Here is a 19323-nt window from a genome sequence, read left to right on the forward strand (position 1 = left end):
ACCACAGATTTTTTTTTCCTTTTAGTGAGTGAGACGGTGACAGAGAGAGGGACAGACAGACAGGAAGGGAGAGAGATGAGAAACATCAATTCTTCGTTGTGGCTCCTTAGTTGTTCATTGATTGCTTTCTCATATGCGCCTTGACCGGGGGCTACAGCAGAGCCAGTGACCCCTTGCTCAAGCCGGCAACCTCAAGGTTTTGAAGCTAGGTCCTCTGCGTCCCAGGCCTATGCTCTCTCCACTGGGCCACTGCCTGGTCAGGCAGGGTTTGGTTCTGACTTGTGCTCCTAATTAACCTTAGTGTTGTTGAGAAGGTATAAGTTGAAATGCAGGAGTAGAAGTTGGTGTTTATTTTCATGCTCTTGTTTCCCAGTACTTATTTTTTAAACTGGCTTTTGAGTTTCCATGATTGTTCCTCCCTCTGTTTTGTCACCTAGTAGTGCATCACCCCTTCCTCAGCTCCATCATTTAAATCAGTGATAGTCAACCTGGTCCCTACCGCCCACTAGTGGGCGTTCCTGCTTTCATGGTGGGTGGTAGCGGAGCAACCAAAGTACAAATAAAAAGATAGATTTAACTATAGTAAGTTGTTTTATAAAGATTTATTCTGCCAAATTTAGTGAAAATTCGACATAAAGTACTTGGTAAGTAATTATTATTATATGCTTTAATTTGCTGTCACTCTGCTTTATAAATTTTATAAAGCAAAGTTACTTCCCTACTTCATAAATCACCATTACTGTGGAACCGGTGGGTGGTTAAAAAATTTTACTACTAGCAGAGATACAAAAGTGGACAGTAGGTATAAAAAGGTTGACTACCCCTGATTTAAATGCTCAAGTGACTCTGCTGATCTCTTTGTCTCCCTTGAATCCAGGCCAGTCCTTTACCCTGGTTTCAGTTTTAAGAGCCAGTGTTTTGCTGTCCTGGCTTTAAATATGAATTTTTAAAAAGTAGTTGATTTGGTCTGACCAGGTGGTGGCACAGTGGATAGAGCGTTAACCTGGGACCCTGAGGCCCCAGGTTCAAAACCCTGAGGTCACTGGCTTGAGCCAAAAGGTTGCTGGCATGAACAAGGGGTCACTGGCTAGCTTTTGAGCCCCCTCCCTCCTGTAAGGCATGTATGAGAAGCAATCGATGAATAATTAAAGTGCCACAACTATGAGTTGGTGCTTCTCACCCCCCCCCCCCCCAAAGTAATTGATTTGTTGTTCAGCAAATATTTACAGAGTTCACGGGGTGCCACATCCAGGCTACCAGACATAATCACATCATTAAACAATGCTCCCCCCCCCCCCCCCCCCATGGAATTGACAGTCTGGATGGGAGGCAAGAGACTCAAGACATTCAACAGATATCTTTGCAAGCACCGACTGCCACAGTAATGAACTCCATAAAGGAAAAATTCAGGGAGTTTGGAGAGTTTATTCACCTGTAGAATGCAGGCCTAACCCAGGGGTTGGGGGTGGTGGCAGCAAGGAAGGTTTTCTAAGGAGGCCTGTGGAAATGGTGAGGGTTAAAGCTGAATGCAGAGAAGAAGCAGACCATTTCCAGGGCCAAGTGGAAAGTCCCAGACCAGTGCTTTTCAACCACCAGTCCTCCAAGTTTAGTGCTGGTCCATGAAAGAGTTAACCACTCTGATGTTATACGAAGATTACAGATAAGAGTCTGTAATCCTTGGCACAAAATTTCTGGTGGAGCAGCACCAGTCTGAGAATTGGAGGTTGAAAACCACTGCCCTCATCCTGGCCGGATAGCTCAATTGGTTAGAGCAGCGGTTCTCAACCTGTGGGTCGCGAACCCGGCGGGGGTCAAACGACCAAAACACAGGGGTCGCCTAAAGCCATCGGAAAATACATATTTCTTATACAATACATTTTTAAATAAAATATGTATTTTCGATGGCTTTAGGTGACTGTGTTTTGGTTGTTTGACCCCCGCCGGGGTCGTGACTGACCCACAGGTTGAGAACCGATGGGTTAGAGCCTCATCCTAATGCACAGAGGTTGCTGGTTTGATCCCTAGTCAGGGCATATACTGAAACAGATTGATGTTTCTGTCTGTCTCTCCTTTCCTCTTCTCTCTTAAGATTTATAACTAAATTTTTAAAAGAAAGAAAGGCCTGGCCAGATTGCTTGGTTGGTTGGAGCATTGTCCCGGAGCGTGAAGGTTGCCAGTTTGATTCCTCAGTCAGGGCCCATACAGGAACAGCTCAGTGTTCCTGTTTCTCTCTCCCTGTGTCTCTCAAGATAAAAACTTTAAAAAAGAAAAAAAAAAAGAAAGAAAAGTAAAAAAGGGAGGACCCTGGTCAGTTGGCTCATTGGTAGAGCCTAGTGTGTGGATATTCTGGATTCAATTTCTCATCAGGACACACAGGAGAAACGCCCACCTGCTTCTCCACCCCTCCCCCTCTTGCTTCTTTCTCTGCCCTGACCCTTCTTCCTTTCCTGCAGCCATGGCTTGATTGGAGTGAGCTGGCCCCAGGCACCGAGGATGGCTCCATGGCCACTTTAGGCACTAGGAAGAACTCAGTTGCTGAGCAACAGAGCAACGCCCCAGATGAGTAGAGTATCGTTTCTAGTGGGTTTGCCGGGTGGATCCTGGTCGGGGCACATGCAGGAGTCTGTCTCTGCCTCCCCTCTTCTCATCGAATAAAAAAAAGAGAGAGAGAGAGAAAGAAAGAAAAAGAGGAAAGAAGGAAAGGAAGAAAGAGAGAAAGGAAGAGAGATAGGAAGGGAGGGAGGGAAAACCACTGCCCTAGACACTGGTCATAACTCCCAATCCCACTGGACTCTGATTAGACTGCCTCAGATCAAGGCTTTCCCACCTACTAGCAAGTCACACAGTCTAGTCTCAGTTGGATCTCACTTTCCTCATTTGTGAGAGGAGCAGTATTGGTCGTGGTACCCACTTCATTGGTGGTTCTGAGGATTAAATTAAATAGGTAAGATGTTTGGAACCGTTGCTGCCTAGAGCAAAGGCTCTGTGGGTGTTCACAGTAATTGAAACTTGAATGTTGTGGGACTTAAAACAGCTAATAGAAAATTGAAGAATCCAGCCTAGGGCCGGAATCTAAGTTATATGTTTTTAATTTATTTATTGATATTAGAGCGAGACAGAAATATCAGATCTTTTCCTGTGTGTGCCCTGACTGGGGATTGGACCCACCAGAATCTGAGTTAGGAGGAAAGTGCTTGACAGGGGCTGCCTGACGTGGGGACTTGGTGTTGGGGCCAGGGAGGCAACCATTGGAGGCCTGCAGGTGGCATTCAGAACATAGGTAGGATGGTTTGGTCTCACAGTGAAGGGGAGGTAGCAGAACAGGAGTTCAGGACCTAGGAGCCAAGGATATTAAAGGTAAAGGAATGGTATTGCTGGCAGTTCTACCCAGACTGCCATCAGTGTAGCCCCTGGGCTCTCCCTCCTACTGTCTGGCTTCTGTGGGGTTTCCCTCCCCAGGGGGAACGATGGCTGCCATTGCAGATGCAGACTGCCTCCAAATGCCCTGACCACTGATTCTACCTCCTAAAGTGTTTCTAAGCTGTTCCTGCCCTGTAGCATTGGGAAGCACTGCTGCTTGTCTGGTAGAATGTGTCTGTCAGTCTCACTTCCTCTCACTAAAAAAATAAATAAGTTGTCCTGGTTAATCAGTTAGGATGCTTGGGTTGCAAGCAACAGAAACCAGTGTGGGCCCCCTGCAGCAAACGGAAAACTTAAAAGCAGTTCTGGCATCTTGAGGTGGGTGTTCAGGACCACATTTTTAAGGTCCTGCCATTCTAGGGGCAGAGGAGGCAGTGGAGGATAGTGAAGAGCTCGGACTCTGTAGCTGGCCCCCTGGCCACACACCCCAAACTCAGTACTTATTCATAAGTTCCCCAACCTTTCTGTGCTTCAGTTTTTCAGTTGGAACTAAGAACAGGTTTGCTGTGAGATTCAATAAGTTGATACTTGAGACATTTAGAGCAGTACCTAATACAGAGTATGTGGCTAGATAAATATCAGCTGCTATTTTTATTTTGCTGCTGTTGTTATTACCACTACCATATTTATCAGCAGCCTGAATTTCTTTTTATTTTTAAAGAACTTTTTAAAAATTTATTCATTTGGGGGGGGGGGGAGAGGGAGAGGAGCAGGAAGCATCAACTCCCGTATGTGCCTTGACCAGGCAAGCCCAGGGTTTCGAACTGGCGACCTCAGTGTTCCAGGTCTACAGTTTATCCACTGCGCCACCACAGGTCAGGCAGCAGCTTGAAATTCTAATTCTCAGGTAGAACAGCCTAGCTGGGTCATGTGAGTGGGCAGGATCCCCCACAGAGGAGGAATTGAGGAGGCATGGTTGTCCCCAGGAAAAATGGACTGCTATCACCAAGAGTTGGGGCAGAGCCACTAGATAGGCTCAGATACCAGATGTTCTCCATGTTCAGTAATTTGACCTAATGAATGTTGGGCATTTCCCTGCTTTTTGCCATGACTTGGGCTGAGCAGAGACACAGCAAAGATTGTGATTTCCCAGTCCCTTACTGACAGGTCTTAAAGTTTAGCGGGAAACAGCTGGAGAATAAAGGTTCCTGTTAAGACCAAGTGCCTAGAACAATGCCTGGCCCTTAGGAGATCAGTAAATATTTGTTGAGTGAATAAACACAGAGAAATGCAAGGGGCTTATGGGAGCACACAACCAAAGCATCTACTCTGTGGTCCCACCAATGATTTTAAAAGAAGCTCGTGTTTGCATCTGCAGCCTCCAGAGTGAGGTGCTCAGGGCTGTCTACCTGCTTGCCCTTGTGCACAGTAGGTGTTTAATAAATGGCCACTTAATGATCCCATGAGTGCACGGCCCTGACGTGTGACAGTCAGGGACAGATGCAGACCTGGAGAGCTGGCTACCTTCTCTGTTGAACAGGATGTGCTGATGTGGCTCCAGGATATATCTTCATGGAATGTGGTTACTAATACAAATGAGTTTCCTCACGCCACAAGGCATCTATTATATGGACAGTTGAATGACTTGCTGTGGGACTGGGCAGGCTCTCAAGGGAAATTTCATAGCCGCAGTTATGTTTCAGGTTTCCCTTCAGAGAGGGGCTTTTTCCCATGAATGACTCATAATAAGAAAGATAACAGTAGCCAGCACTGTCCAGGTGTCTGACAATACACAAAATCCATGTAATTCTCAAAAACGGCTTAGGAGACCAATGCTAATCTCCATGGTGCTAAGGCTCAGAGAGGTAAAACAACTATCTGTTGGATGCACAGTAAGTGAGGAAGAGGATTGGGATGTTGGCCACGATCTCTTACTCTAGAGCTTTGGCTGTTAACTTCATACACAGCCTCCTTTCTCACTTTAATACTTTTTTTTTTTTTTTTTTTTTTTTTAAGCAAGAGAGAAGACTGGCAGAGGGACAGACAGGAAAGGAGAGAGATGAGAAGCATCAACTTATTGTTGTGGCACTTTAGTTGTTCATTGATGGCTTTCTCATACCTGCTTTGATGGTGGGGGGCACTTCAGCTGAGCCAGTGACCCCTTGCTCAGGCCAGTGACCTTGGACTCAAGCTAGCGACCTTTGGGCTCAGGCCAGCAACCATGGGATCATGTCAGTGATCCTGTGTTCAAGCCAGCAGCCCCATGGTCCAGCTGGTACTAACTTTAAAACAGTATTTTATTAATTTGCACACGGTACATTATTTAAAAGTCAACTTCCTTTCTATCCCTGGGCCCTCCACAGAAGCAGCCACTGTGACCAGTCTTCTTTTAGAAGTTCTCTATACCAGTGGTCCCCAACCCCTGGGCCACGGACTGGTAGCGGTCTGTGGGCTATTTGGTACCAGTCTGCAGAGAAAGAATAAATAACTTACATTATTTCCGTTTTATTTATATTTAAGTCTGAACGATGTTTTATTTTTAAAAAATGACCAGATTTCCTCTGTCACATCCATCTAAGACTCACTCTTGACACTTGTCTTGGTCACGTGATATGTTTATCCGTCCCACCCTAAAGGCCAGTCTGTGAAAATATTTTCTGACATTAAACCGGTCCGTGGCCCAAAAAAGGTTGGGGACTACTGCTCTATACAATATACAACAAATATATAAACATGGTAATCACATGCTACACCAGTGGTTTTCAACTGCCAGAAATTGTGTGCCGGTCATTGAAAGGGTTAACCACCTTGATGTTGCATGAAGATTATAGAGTCTATAATACCAGCACTGGTCTGTAGACCAGTGGTTGAAAAACAAGGGCAGCAGACTACAGTCTGTGAACCACATTTGGTTTGCTTCCAGTTTTTGTATAACACAGGAACTAAGAATAGTGTTTGTAATTTTTAATGTTTGAAAAAAGTTTTTTTTAATTTTATGAACTTCAGGTTTTTCTTTTTTTTTGCATTTTTCTGAAGCTGGAAACGGGGAGAAACAGTCAGACAGACTCCCGCATGCGCCCGACCGGGATCCACCCGGCACACCCACCATGGGGCGACGCTCTGCCCATCCTGGGCGTCGCCATGTTGCGACCAGAGCCACTCTAGCGCCTGAGGCAGAGGCCACAGAGCCATCCCCAGCGCCAGGGCCATTTTTGCTCCAATGGAGCCTTGGCTGCAGGAGGGGAAGAGAGAGACAGAGAGGAAGGCGCGGCGGAGGGGTGGAGAAGCAAATGGGCGCTTCTCCTGTGTGCCCTAGCCGGGAATCGAACCCGGGTCCTCCGCACGCTAGGCCGACGCTCTACCGCTGAGCCAACCGGCCAGGGCTGAACTTCAGGTTTTAGTGTCCATGAATAAAGTTCTACTAGAGCACACCATGCTCACTCAGTTATGTATTGTCTGTGGCTGCTTTCTCACTGTAACAGCAGAGTTGAGCAGTTGCAACATAGACCATATGCCCCCTAAACTTCAAGTGTTTACTATCTGGCTCTTTACAAAAATGTTTGCCGATCTTTGCACTGCACACTTTCTTTCAGCACTGTGTCTTAGAGCGCGTTTCTTGTTCTAGTGACTGTGTTCCCTTCCTCACCCAGTAATTTTATTTCATGGAAACAGGGCTCAGCTGCAAGCTGTGGGCCAAGCCCAGGTGTGTGGCCGGAGGTGGGTTGGTTGGTACATCCGCTCATGCTCACTTTAAGCATTTCTTGGGGCTGTATGCAGGTCCCTGGCTGGCAGCCAAAGCAGGTCTGGGCTTGCCCTCAGGAATCCACAGGCCAGTGGGAGAGTTGGACATTATCCTGCAGTCCCACAGATGGTTTTATTCATGTCTACAATCACAGGCTTTCTCGGAGCCTATGCCCATTAACCCTGCTTTGTTTCTATTTGTGACACTTTATAAAAAGTAGATCATGCCTTTATATACTTCAAAAGTCAATTCTGTGTGCACATGTGTAGACATACACCCTGACAGGTCTGTCTCTCCTCTCCTACCCTTTCCCTGCTCACCTTGTTCGTCCACCTCTTGAGTAATCATTTGTATTAGTGTCCTGCATATCCTTCTAAATTTTTTTTAAATACCAATAGGAATATCTATTTTTATCTTCCCCTCTTTTCTTATACTAAACATAGCCTTCTCCACACCCTGTCCTGCACTTTACTTTTATTTATTTATTTTAACTCAACAGCACATCTTGGAGATAACTCTTTATCCAGCTGAGTGGCTTCCTCCAGAGCAGAGCAGCGGGAAGGGGCCTGTGAGGCTAAAGCAAGGGAGGAAGGGCCTGTTCTGGCCGATTGGGCCTGATGAAGGGAAGGACCATGAATTTGATTCTAGGAGCACCTGGGTGTGGGGTTCTGCTCTGTTTCCTTCCGTGCCCTCTTTTCTCTGTAGCAGGTACATGTGGCCTTGACCACATGTGGCCAAGGGGAGGCCAAGGATGTCCTTGAAAGCAGGTAATTGACTGGCTAATAATAAAAGATCTGGAGTCTAGGGGTTTGCAGGCCTGTTCCTCTGGCCTCCACAGTTTTTACCAGCCATGTGACCAGTCACACCACGCCTTTTCAGTGGACCCAGTCATGGTACTAACCACAGTGGGTGTTTAGAGGATAAGACACACACTGACTGCACTTAGTTCCAAGGGTGCTACTTATTAAGTGCTCAGTGCCTGTAGTGATAGCTTTGGTTATTTTCACAGGGCTGGCCTGGGCTCATACTTATTAGTGTAGCTTACAGTGAAGAGTGTTTTTGTTTTGTTTTTAATTGATTTTAGAGAGAAAGGAAGGTGGGGAGGGGACAAACATCCATTTGTTGTTGTTCTTATTTATGCATTCATTGGTTGATTTTTATATGTGCCCTGACCAGGATCAACCTGCAACCTTGGTGTATCAGGATTAACAAACTGAACTACCCAACCACGGCCACAGTGAAGAATTTTGATTAGGGAGCTTGATCACCTGGGTTCTTATATCCCCTCTGCCACTTACTGTTCATGTTGGGCAAATTGCTTAACCTCTCTGTATTTAACTTCTGTCATCTATGTATAATTGGAGATGCATCTTGGTCCCGTGCTGAGGAAGAAATGAGTTAACATTTGTATTGCACTTAAAACAGTGTACAGCAAGTAGTGACATGAGTGGATGCCAGTTATTATTACTAATTATTATTATTTTAATTTTTAATTCAGTGAGAGGAGGGGAGGTGTAAAGCCAGTAGCCACGGCCACCATCACAGCTGCCTGGCCCATGCAGGTTTGCATTAGATTCGGACAGTCGGTAATGAAACAACGGAGCCAAGAACTGGTAGGCTATTACCTTTAATCCTAGCTTGTACCCGGTGGCAAGTAAAAACACACACTGGGCTCCAAAACCCACTCATTCAGTGCTCACAAAGCTACTGACTTATCTGAGTTTTCTAGAATCAACGGTTTCTAGCTTACCAGCCTTATTCACCTCTGTTCCCCATCTCCTTCCTTCTCCCTGCACAAACTCTGCACAAACTGGCTTTTCCTGCAGCGCTCTGCCATCTTGGCTGCTTCTCCTGGCCTCCTCCACATGACCTTTCTCTGCTCTCTCCTCTAATGCTGATCTCAGGAACCATGAGAGCAAGCTCCCGGTCTGCCCCACTTTATAGTGCAGAAATCAAAACCTTTAATCCAATATACAAAATAGGGAAGTCTCTAATACAAAGTCACTTATCTGAGGCATGATGGGATTGCACCACCCCACATCAAAAAGGGTAGGAAAGGCTTAGTCCTAAAACCAAGCCCCAGACTACAAGGATCCTGCCTGCCCGCCCCCAGCACACATTAATATCACCTGGGCAACGGGCTGCCACTTGGGCAGCGCCATCTTTAATAAAGTGAGCATAATATGTTTTATCTGCCCAACAGGAGGCAAAGAGACTCCCGCATGTGTCCTGACATGGATCCACCCAGCAAGCCCACTAGGAGGCAATGTTCTGCCCATCTGAGGGGTTACTCAATTGCTCAGCAACCAAGCTCTTCTAAGAGCCTGAGGCAGAGGCCATGGAGCCATCCTCAGCATACCTGGGGCCAACTTGTTCCAGTTGAGCCATGGGTACAGGAGGAGAAAGGGTGGGGAGAGAAGCTAAAGGAGAGGGGTGGAGAAGCTGATGGGCACTTCTCCTGTATGCCCTGACTGGGAGTCGAACCCAGGACATTCATACGCCGGACTAATGCTCTACCACTGAGCCAGCCAGCCAGGGCCTGGCTTTTATTTTTATTTTACTGCATATTCTTTCCTTTCCATGAGGAGTTATTCATAGTAGACTCAGGGGAACTCAATGCCAATGATGGCTGTGCCACCACCATTTTAGGAAAACACCTTCCTGCAGATACCTGGCCAGGAATGATAATCCTGACAGACTCACTCCCCATTATATGTCATTGACCATGTAAAGTCACATGATCACTTAACTGCAAGGAAGTCTGGGAAATCAAGAATTTTTCTAATTGTTTCTCCTCGTAAGACACAAATAAGAACACAGACATGTTCGGTAAAACTTTGCAAACACACAAACCCATTTTCTAATCTAACCATCAGGAGGGACTCTCCTCCCAGCATTTTACACATATCCGTGTTATGGTTGATTTGTAGGAAGTGACCCACAGAATGTGGCAAAGCAGTGGGACCCCAACCTGAAGTGCCAGAAGCAAGCTTGTGATCTAATCAGGGGAACAATTAAACCTCCTAGATCAAAGTCCCAGGCAGGCTCTGGGAACTGGGCCTAGGGCAGCCAGAGAAAAGTTGCAGAACTGGTTTCTTCAAGCAGGTCTGTTTACCAGCTTGTTTGATTGCCTAGTGGAAAATCCCGTTGGCTCTGGAGGTCATCTCCTCCCTTAAATTGGGCCTCTCTCTGCAGGTGGCTGGATCCCCTGGGGCCAGGGAGTGCCTACTGTGTGCCATGTGCTGTTCAGGGTTCGGGAAATAATAAGCCATACTGCAGAAATATTTCTGTTTTGATTTCACATCACCACATTAAAGCTAGTTCCTAATCTTGCTGGTGAAGGGTCTTGCCTTCAATTTGTAAAACAAAAGAAAAAAAGAAAAGGCATCTGCTATGACATGCAATAAAGCAAAGTACAATGAAACAAAGGCTGCCTATAATAAGTAACATTTACTGGGAACTCACCCTGTGCCAGGCATTGCGGGTAGTTAGGTCATTCACGTCATCTTCTCAGCAGATGCTGTGTTATACCCATTACAGATGTGGAAAAATAAAAACTAAAGTCTAAATTTAAAAAACATTTACATAATGTTCAATTTTTTAAAATTATGAATACAGGGAGGGGTAAATTAGTTTTACAGTTGTTTGTATGAAAATAATATAGTATCAATAAAGAATAATACAGGAATAAACTTTTGTTTCACAATCTCACATGTATAAACCTACTTTTGTCCCATCCTGTATTTGTTATGAAAATAACAAGCCTTTTCATTTATGGCTTATTTTGTTAGCCTGCTTCTTCTTTTTTTTTTCTTCTTTCTTTGTGATAGAGACACAAGAGAGGGATAGACAGGAAGGGAGAGAGATGAGAAGCCATCAATTCTTCGTTGTGGCTTCTTGGTCTCCTTAGTTTTTTTTTTTTTGTTTGTTTGTTTTTTTTGCATATTTCTGAAGCTGGAAACAGGGAGAGACAGTCAGACAGACTCCCACATGCGCCCGACCGGGATCCACCCGGCACGCCCACCAGGGGGCCACGCTCTGCCCACCAGGGGGCGATGCTCTGCCCATCCTGGGCGTCGCCATGTTGTGACCAGAGCCACTCTAGCGCCTGGGGCAGAGGCCACAGAGCCATCCCCAGCGCCCGGGCCATCTTTGCTCCAATGGAGCCTTGGCTGCGGGAGGGGAAGAGAGAGACAGAGAGGAAGGCGCGGCGGAGGGGTGGAGAAGCAAATGGGTGCTTCTCCTGTGTGCCCTGGCCGGGAATCGAACCCGGGTCCTCCGCACGCTAGGCCGACGCTCTACCGCTGAGCCAACCGGCCAGGGCCAGGTCTCCTTAGTTTTTTACTGATTGCTTTCTCATATGTGCCTTGACCGGGGGGCTACAGCAGAGTGAGGGGCCCCCTGCTCAAGCCAGCGACCATGGGTTCATGTCTATGATCCCACGCTCAAGCCAGCAACCCCGCGCTCAAGCTGGTGACATCGGGGTTTCGAACCTGGCTCCTCAGCATCCCAGTCCGATGCTCAGTCCACTGCGCCACTGCCTGGTCAGGCGTTAGTCTGCTTCTTAAAAACAAAAATCTACTTTTTAAAGCAGTTTTAGGTTCATAGCAAAATTGGGAAGAAATACAGATTGTCCATGTGTCCCCATTCATGCATAGTCTCCCCCATTATCACATCCCCCATCAGAGTAGTGCATTAATTATAAATGATGAACCTGCATTGACATTGTTATCACCTGGAGTTCATAGTTTACATTGCAGTTCACTCTTGGTGGTGTACATTCTATAAATTTGGGCAAATGTATATAATGACATGTATCCGCCATTATGTATACAAAGTATTTCACTGCCCTAAAAAAACTGTGCTCCACTTGTTCATCCCTCCTCTACCCTAACCCTGGCAACCACCAATCTTTTTACTGACTCCAAAGTTTTATCTTTTCAAGAATATTGATTGAGCCAAACCAGGCTGTGGCACAATGGATAGAGTGTTGATCTGGGACCCTGAGGACCCAGGCTCGAAACCCCGAGTTTGCTGGCTTGAGTGTGGGTTCACCAGCTTGAGTGTGGGATTATAGATGACCGCATGGTCACTGTCATGAGCCCAAAAAGGTTGCTGGCTTGAGCAAAGGGTCATTGGCACGGCTGAGCCCCCCAGTTGGGGCACGTGTGAGAGAGCAATCAGTGAACAACTAAAGTACTGCAACTATGAGTTGATGCCTCTCATCTCCATCCGGTCCTGTCTATCCCTTTCCCTCTCTTTCTCACTCAAAAAAAAAAAAAAAAAATTGAATGATATACTATGTTGCCTTTTCAGATTGGGTTCTTTCAGTTAGTAATATGCATTTAAGTTTCCACCATGTTTTAATAGCTCATTTCTTTCCATTGTCTGTATGCAACACAGTGTACCCATTCACCTACTAAATGACATCTTGGTTGCTTCCAGGTTTTGATGATTACGAATAAAGCCTCTGTAAACATCTATTTGCAGGTCTTTGTGTTGACACAAGTATTTGACTCCTTAGGATATATACCAAGGATCCGGGATTGCTGGATCGTAGGATGAGTATGTTTAGATTTGTAAAAAATTGTCGAACTGTCTTACAAAGTGTCTGTGCCATTTACGATTCCCACCAGCAATGAATGAGAACTCCTGTTGCTCCACATGCTCACTAGCATTTGTTGTTGTCATGTTCTGGGTATGGGACATTCTAATATGTAGGAGTCTGGTAGTATCTCATTAATGTTTTGTTTTTAAATTTTTTTTTCATTCATTTTTTAAAGGGGAGAGAAAGAGAGAGAGAGAGAAGAGGGGAGGAGCAGGAAGCATCAACTCCCATATGTGCCTTGACCAGGCAAGCCCAGGGTTTCAGACCGGTGACCTCAGCATTCCAGGTCGACGCTTTATCCACTGCGCCACCACAGGTCAGGCTCATTAATGTTTTCACTTTAACTGTGCATTGAGCTTTTCCTACACGCCTTGACCAGGGCCATGCCAATGTCCCCTTGCTCAAGCCAGCGACCTTGGGCTTTTCATACCAGCAACACTTTGGGTCCAAACTGGCAAGCCTTGGGATCCTGTGGATGATCCTGTGCTCAGAGCCAATGACCTCTGGGTTTTGAATCAGGAACCTCAACGTTTTATAGTTTTGCATTTTACATTTAGGTCTGTGATCCATTTTGAGTTAACTTTTATGAAAGGTGTAAGGTCTATATCCAGAATAATTTTTTTTGCACGTAGTTGTTCACTTGTTCTATCATCATGTATTGCAAAGATTGTCTTTGCTTCCTAAGTATTGCCTCTGTTCCTTTGTCAAGGAAGAGTTGACTATATTTATGTGGATTTATTTCTGGGCTCTTTAATCTGTTCCAGTAATCTGTTCATATATTCTTTCAGTAATACCATGGTTTTGATTACTGTAGCATTATTGTAAATCTTGCAGTCAGGTGGGGTCAGTCCTCTGACTTTGTTGACCTTTCATATTGTGTTGACTGTTCTGGGGCTTTTACCTCTCAAAATAACTTGCTGAGTGTTTGATCGGGATCACCTTGAATATGTAGATCAAGTTGGGAAGAACTGATATTTTGATAATATTGAATCTTACTATTTATGAACATGGAATATCTCCATTTATTTAATTCTTTGATAGCTGTCATCATAGTTTTATTCTTTTGCTCATATAACTCTTGTACATATTTTGTTAGATTTATAACTAAATATTTCACTTTGGAGGGTGTTCATATACATGGTTTTGTGTTTTCAATTTCAAATTCCACTTGTTCATTGCTGGTGTTTAGGAAAGTGATTGATTTTATAAACCTGTATCGTACAGTCTTACTATAAGTGCTTATTAGTTGCAGGAGTTTTTTGTTTTCAAGTCTTTAGGATTTTTTATATAGGGGGTCATGTCATCTGTGAGCAAAGACAGCTTTATTTCTTTCTGTCCAATCAGCATACTTTATTTTTTCTTTTCCTGTCTTATTGCTTTAACTAGGACTGTCAGTACAGTGTTATAGCAATTTTCAACTGGTGTGCTGCAAGAGGCACACTGGTGTGTTGCAAGAAATTTTAAAACATGTAATACCTGACTAGTTAGTCAGGGGTACTGACCTCTTTTCCCTTAGATTGTTAGATTAAAAAAAAAATTACAACAGTCAACAGAACAATAGCAATCTGGTGTGAATGAATCAAAATCATATCTATTATTCTTTTGTTAGATTGGCAAAAATATTTTTTGGTGTGCCACAGAATTTTAGTTATTAGCTTATGTGTGCCATGAGATGAAAAAGGTTCAGAATTGCTCTGATGTTGAAAAGCAGTGGTGAGAAGGGACATCCTTGCTTGTTGCTGTTCTCAGAGAAAATTTCAAACTTCTCACCATTTGCTGTGTTATAAAATCGCCTTTCCACTCAGTTCCCCAAGCCACACATTTGGAGTGCAGGGACCTCACATTCACTTCCTTAACCCAGTCATGACCTGACCATGCAGTAGGTTGTTTTGTTTTTGTTTTTGCGTAAGAGGGACGGAGAGATAGGAAATGAGAGAGATGAGAAGCATCAACTGGTAGTTGCAGCACCTTAGTAGTCATTGATTGCTTCTCATACATGCCTTGACTGGGGGTGCTCCAGCTGAGCCAGTGACCATTTGCTTGAGCCAGTGACCATGGGGTCATGTCAAGCTGGCTACCTTGGCGTTTTGAACCTGAGTCCTCGGCGTCCTAGGCCAATTCTTTATCTACTGTGTCACCGCCTGGTCAGGTTTTTAAAACATATCTAAATAAATGAGTGAATGAATGACTCGTGGTGGTATGAACAACTAAACAGAACTTAATTTCCCAATTATCTTCTTGATAATGTCATTATCAAGGTTAGAGAGGCAGGATAGGGTAGGGATTAAAGGAACACTCTGGAGCCACAGGTCGGGGTTCAAATCGAACTCTGCTACTTACTTCCTGGGTAACCTTACTCGGAGCAGAGCACACCTCTCAAGACCTGTTTTATCATTCGTGAAGGGGGGATAATAACAGGACCTACCCTATGGGGTGGCTGTGAGGGTTAAATGAGTTGGAATTTTCAACTGTCTGGCACACAGGTACAAGTGTAGGAGTCAACTATTGCTCTTAGGTATTATGTGGTAGTTTTGACTTGAAGAGTAATTAATTGAGACTTTGCTTCAAGTGTGTAGAGATACAAGCTCAATTCCAGGGGAGAATAAATTTAACCCCTGAGCCTGAGAACCAGTGATTTCATTCAAAAATGGCTACTCAACACTGATGTGGAGTTTTAACATCAACCCCAATCAGTAAGCTTGTTTAGTACAGCTAGAATTAGAATTAGAACTTTTGGAGTTGTGAGAAACTTTGTGTTCTTTATAGGAGAAGTTAGAAAAAAGACACAGCCTGGCTGAATCTCCTCAGAACCATGAGTCACTTTCCCAGATATACTGTTGTTGCAGTCTCAGGGAACCCTGCCATGAGTCCTGGGCAGGGCGGGGCACGGCAGTGGTTAAGGTCCCTGCACTGTATTGGATCTTTAATAAAGTGCTAAAGTGTGACCTTGAGCAAGTGACAGGTGCTTTCCAAGCCTTGGCATCTATCTCTGTAAAATGAAGAAAAGACAAGTTACTACATCAGAGGCTTATTAATGAGCTTTGAACTAGTAAAGCACCTTACACAGTTCTGGCACATAGTAAGTGTACATATGTTAGCTGCATTATTATATTGTTGTCACAGTTGTGCTTTAAGTTGGTTTGAAATACAGCTGGGCTGGGTACTCCACAAATATCTCTGGTGCACACAACTCTATAGCAAACAAGATCATGTCATCCTGGTGAACCCTCAAGAAGGTAATAAGGTAATAGCCCTAGCTGGTCAAGTCAGTTGGTTAGAGTGTGGGCCCAAAACACCAGTGTTGCAGGTTCAGTCTCCAGTCAGGGCACTTAAGGACTTTGTAGGCCCTAAGTTTCATCCAGGGCATTGTTTGGAGAGAAGGGTAGGGCTGTAGGAAGCTGACTTGGACATCCACAAAGAGGCATGAGGGGACCAGTGGCCTGGCCCCTGCCTTGTTCCTATCAGCCTTCTCAAGACCTTTACTCAGGGACCGCAGGTTGTTTAAGTAAGAGACCCTTTGTTCCATGGCTGACTTCCCAGCCAAGACTGGTTTTCATTTTTTGTCCCAAAGGTGACCCAGCTGTGCTGTCACACGAAACCTTGATGCTCTACTCCCAAAGCCCACTTTATTCTTCTCCAGTGTAGACCAGCTGAGAGGTGCAGAAAGCAAACCAGCCAAACCTAGCTGCTTCTTGGGGGTGTAAGGCAGTGGTCCCCAACCCCCGGGCCGCGGACCGGTACCGGTCTGTGGCCATTTGGTACTGGTCCGCAGAGAAAGAATAAATAACTTACATTACTTCCGTTTTATTTAAGTAAATAAATATTTAAGTCTGAACGATGTTTTATTTTTTAAAAATGACCAGATTCCCTCTGTTACATCTGTCTAAGACTCACTCTTGATGCTTGTCTCAGTCACGTGATACATTTATCCATCCCACCCTAAAGGCCGGTCCATGAAAATATTTTCTGACATTAAACCGGTCCGTGGCCCAAAAAAGGTTGGGGACCACTGGTGTAAGGCATTACTGAGGCCTTCTCTTTGTGCTAGAGGTGAGGAGTGTATTAAAGCACCAGGGCTTGGTGGAATAGAGCAGCTGGCAGGACCCCGGACTCTGGGTTTAAGCTCTGGCTTCACCACTTCTATTACGTTGGGCAAATAACTTACTTATGACTCCTTGCCTTGGCTTTCTCATCTGTAGAATGGGGATAATTGTTTCTGTGCTTGGAACAGTGCACATAGGAAGTGCTGGCTGTTATTATCATCACCTTCCAATTTTAAGTCACAGTGAGATGAGTTTCTCTATTCTGTAGTTTTTTGTCAACGGTTAAGACGGTTGGATTTGAATCCTGTTTCTCCATATCAGTCAGTTCTTGCCCAGAAGCTTGTGTCTGGCAAACATCCAGGCCTCACGTGCCAAAAAGCAGCCTGCTTCTGGGGAACAGGTTATTCAGTGCCAAGAAGCTGAGAGTTGTTGGGGTATTTGTTACCAGAGATTGGGGATTGTGTAGAGCCTGTGCAGTGTGGTAGCTGCTCCTGCCTGCCAGGGAGAAAGAGCTGCTTCTTCCAGCACAGTGCTCAATCTGGCTCTCCGCCCTTGGCTATGTGTGAGAATCAGGGGGGACTGTTAAAATCTGTCCAGGCTGCCCTGCTCCCCAAAGGGATGAAGATTTTTTAAAACTCCTGAATGGGCCACCAGGATTTCCAGTCACAGAATATGCCTGAGAACCACCTGTATCTTGTTAAAATACAGATTCTGATTCATTGGTGGGTTTGGGGGGGAGCGAGGGTCTGCATTTCTGAGGACTCCCAGGTGAAACCTAAGCCAGGTGCTCAAGGGCCTAAAAGTCAGCTTCTCAGCCTGCAGAAGGTCAGACCCCCCACACTCAACCCCAATCTGCACTTTTACCAAAGTCCTTGGTTGCTCACTGCCTTTTACAGCTTGAGAGGCTAAACCCAGTTTGTTTTAACCTAAACACTGTTGAACTTTGGGGCCATATCATTCTTGCAGGGTTTTCCTGTGCATTGTGGGATGTTTAGCAACATCCCTGGCCACTACCCATGAGATACCAGTAGCAGCTCCCAGACATGACAGTTCAGAATATGTGCAAGTGTCCCATTGTGTAGGGGTGGAAAAAATCATCCCCAGCTGAGAGGCAATGGCCTAAAGCCCTTAAGTCTAGTCATGCCTGGGCCAGATGGGCCCACAGATGTCCAGGACCCGCAGCAGAGATCACAGCTACTTTATTTCTGGGTGGGTTCTTCTTACCCAGAATGGATTCTTTTAAGTCGGTACATCACTGCACTGCTTGTTAGGATGGCACATTCAGGCAGGGCTTTAAGTTTCTACCCACCAGTGGGAATGCTGAGACCTTACTGAGGTGGCTTGGGAGAGGAGAGGATTTGGGGTTCACTGCTGTGTTTGTTAATGTTGCTTAGAAAGGTAGCTTGAGTGAGCCACCCACCTGGCCTTTTGTTTGCCTTGAAGTTGTCTGTTTGCATTAGTAGAGCTCTCATGTTTCCTTAGGGTTCTGTGTGGCAGGGCCAGGGAAACATCATCTCTGATGTATGCCCTGCAAAATTCTGGAGTGGAGTCTACTCTTGTGTCTCTCCCCTTTCCTGTCTGATTGTTGAACTGCCCTGGCGTGTTTCTGCGGGTCGTTTTATATCATAAATTGATCTCTGACCAGGTGGACTAGATCACTAGATGCCTGGGGGCAGGGATACACCATCTTTTTTGGGTCTCTTGGCTTGACAGGTGGTAGGTGCTCTTGTTAAATAGATCCAAAAACCTCATTCATTCTTTCATTCACTGCTTATCTTTTGGGGGGGCTGTAGGGAAAACAGCTGTGGTTAGGTTTGCTCCCTCAACTAACAAAAGAAACAGGCCTGTAGAGTTTACCCAAACAGATGTGGGTAGATTTGATTGTGGCTGGAGCAGAGAGGGAGAAATTAGATGGCAGGTCTAATAGTCCTTTTAGAACTTTGGCTGCACCGTAAGCTGAAACAGAACGTCCAACCGCTGAGAAAGCAGGGGAAATGAGTGGCCCTGGCAGCTGCCAAGAAAATGGCCGGTGTCCGCACCGCATGGTGGCACAATTACACATTGGAGGCAGCTGCCAAGAAAACGGTTGGTGCTTATGTTGCACGGCTGCAAGATTATATGTTGGAGGCAGCTAAGGGAGAGGAGGATCCCCAAGACCTGTTGTTCAAGTTTGAATAGGAGGAAGGCCCAGGGACCTGGGCGGGGACCAGAGCCCCCATGTGGAATTGGCAATCCACTATGCTTCTAGTGGAAGTAGCTATAGGTGCTTCTGTAGCAGCTAAGAGAACTGTCAGGGTGGCCAGGCCTTGTGAGCTTGACCTCTGAGGGTTCTGGGTGGGGCTTGTGGCAATGGACAGAGTGCTTATGGAAAGGCACTGAGGTCTGTTACCAAAGAACTGTATGGCCTGTAATGAAGCTTCACCTTGGATGATTTTCACAGACAGCTGGGCTGTCTATCGTGGACTGATCATTGAGCAGTATAACGGACTCTTGAAGCAAGGAAAGTGACAAAAGTGGTGTAATGCCGGTGGCCGAGGCCAGGCAGGTTCACAATGGATTTGGACAGATGG

The 19323-nt window shown here is 45.5% G+C and overlaps 1 protein-coding gene across 9 annotated transcripts in view; it reads left to right on the plus strand.

The window, feature by feature from the left end:
- The window catches only part of SIPA1L3 (signal induced proliferation associated 1 like 3), a 326815-nt gene that overhangs the window by 81068 nt on the left and 226424 nt on the right, over window positions 1–19323 (plus strand). For 6 of the 9 annotated variants that reach the window (XM_066348334.1, XM_066348335.1, XM_066348331.1 and 3 more), the window contains exon 2: window positions 12886–13026. The exons of the other annotated variants lie outside the window; for them this stretch is intronic. The gene's annotated coding sequence lies outside the window, so the exon portion shown is untranslated. The remainder of the gene's footprint in view (window positions 1–12885; window positions 13027–19323) is intronic. 9 annotated transcript variants of the gene reach the window in all.

This window comes from Saccopteryx leptura, chromosome 9 (assembly GCF_036850995.1).
Source record: "Saccopteryx leptura isolate mSacLep1 chromosome 9, mSacLep1_pri_phased_curated, whole genome shotgun sequence".
Lineage (NCBI taxonomy): Eukaryota > Metazoa > Chordata > Mammalia > Chiroptera > Emballonuridae > Saccopteryx > Saccopteryx leptura.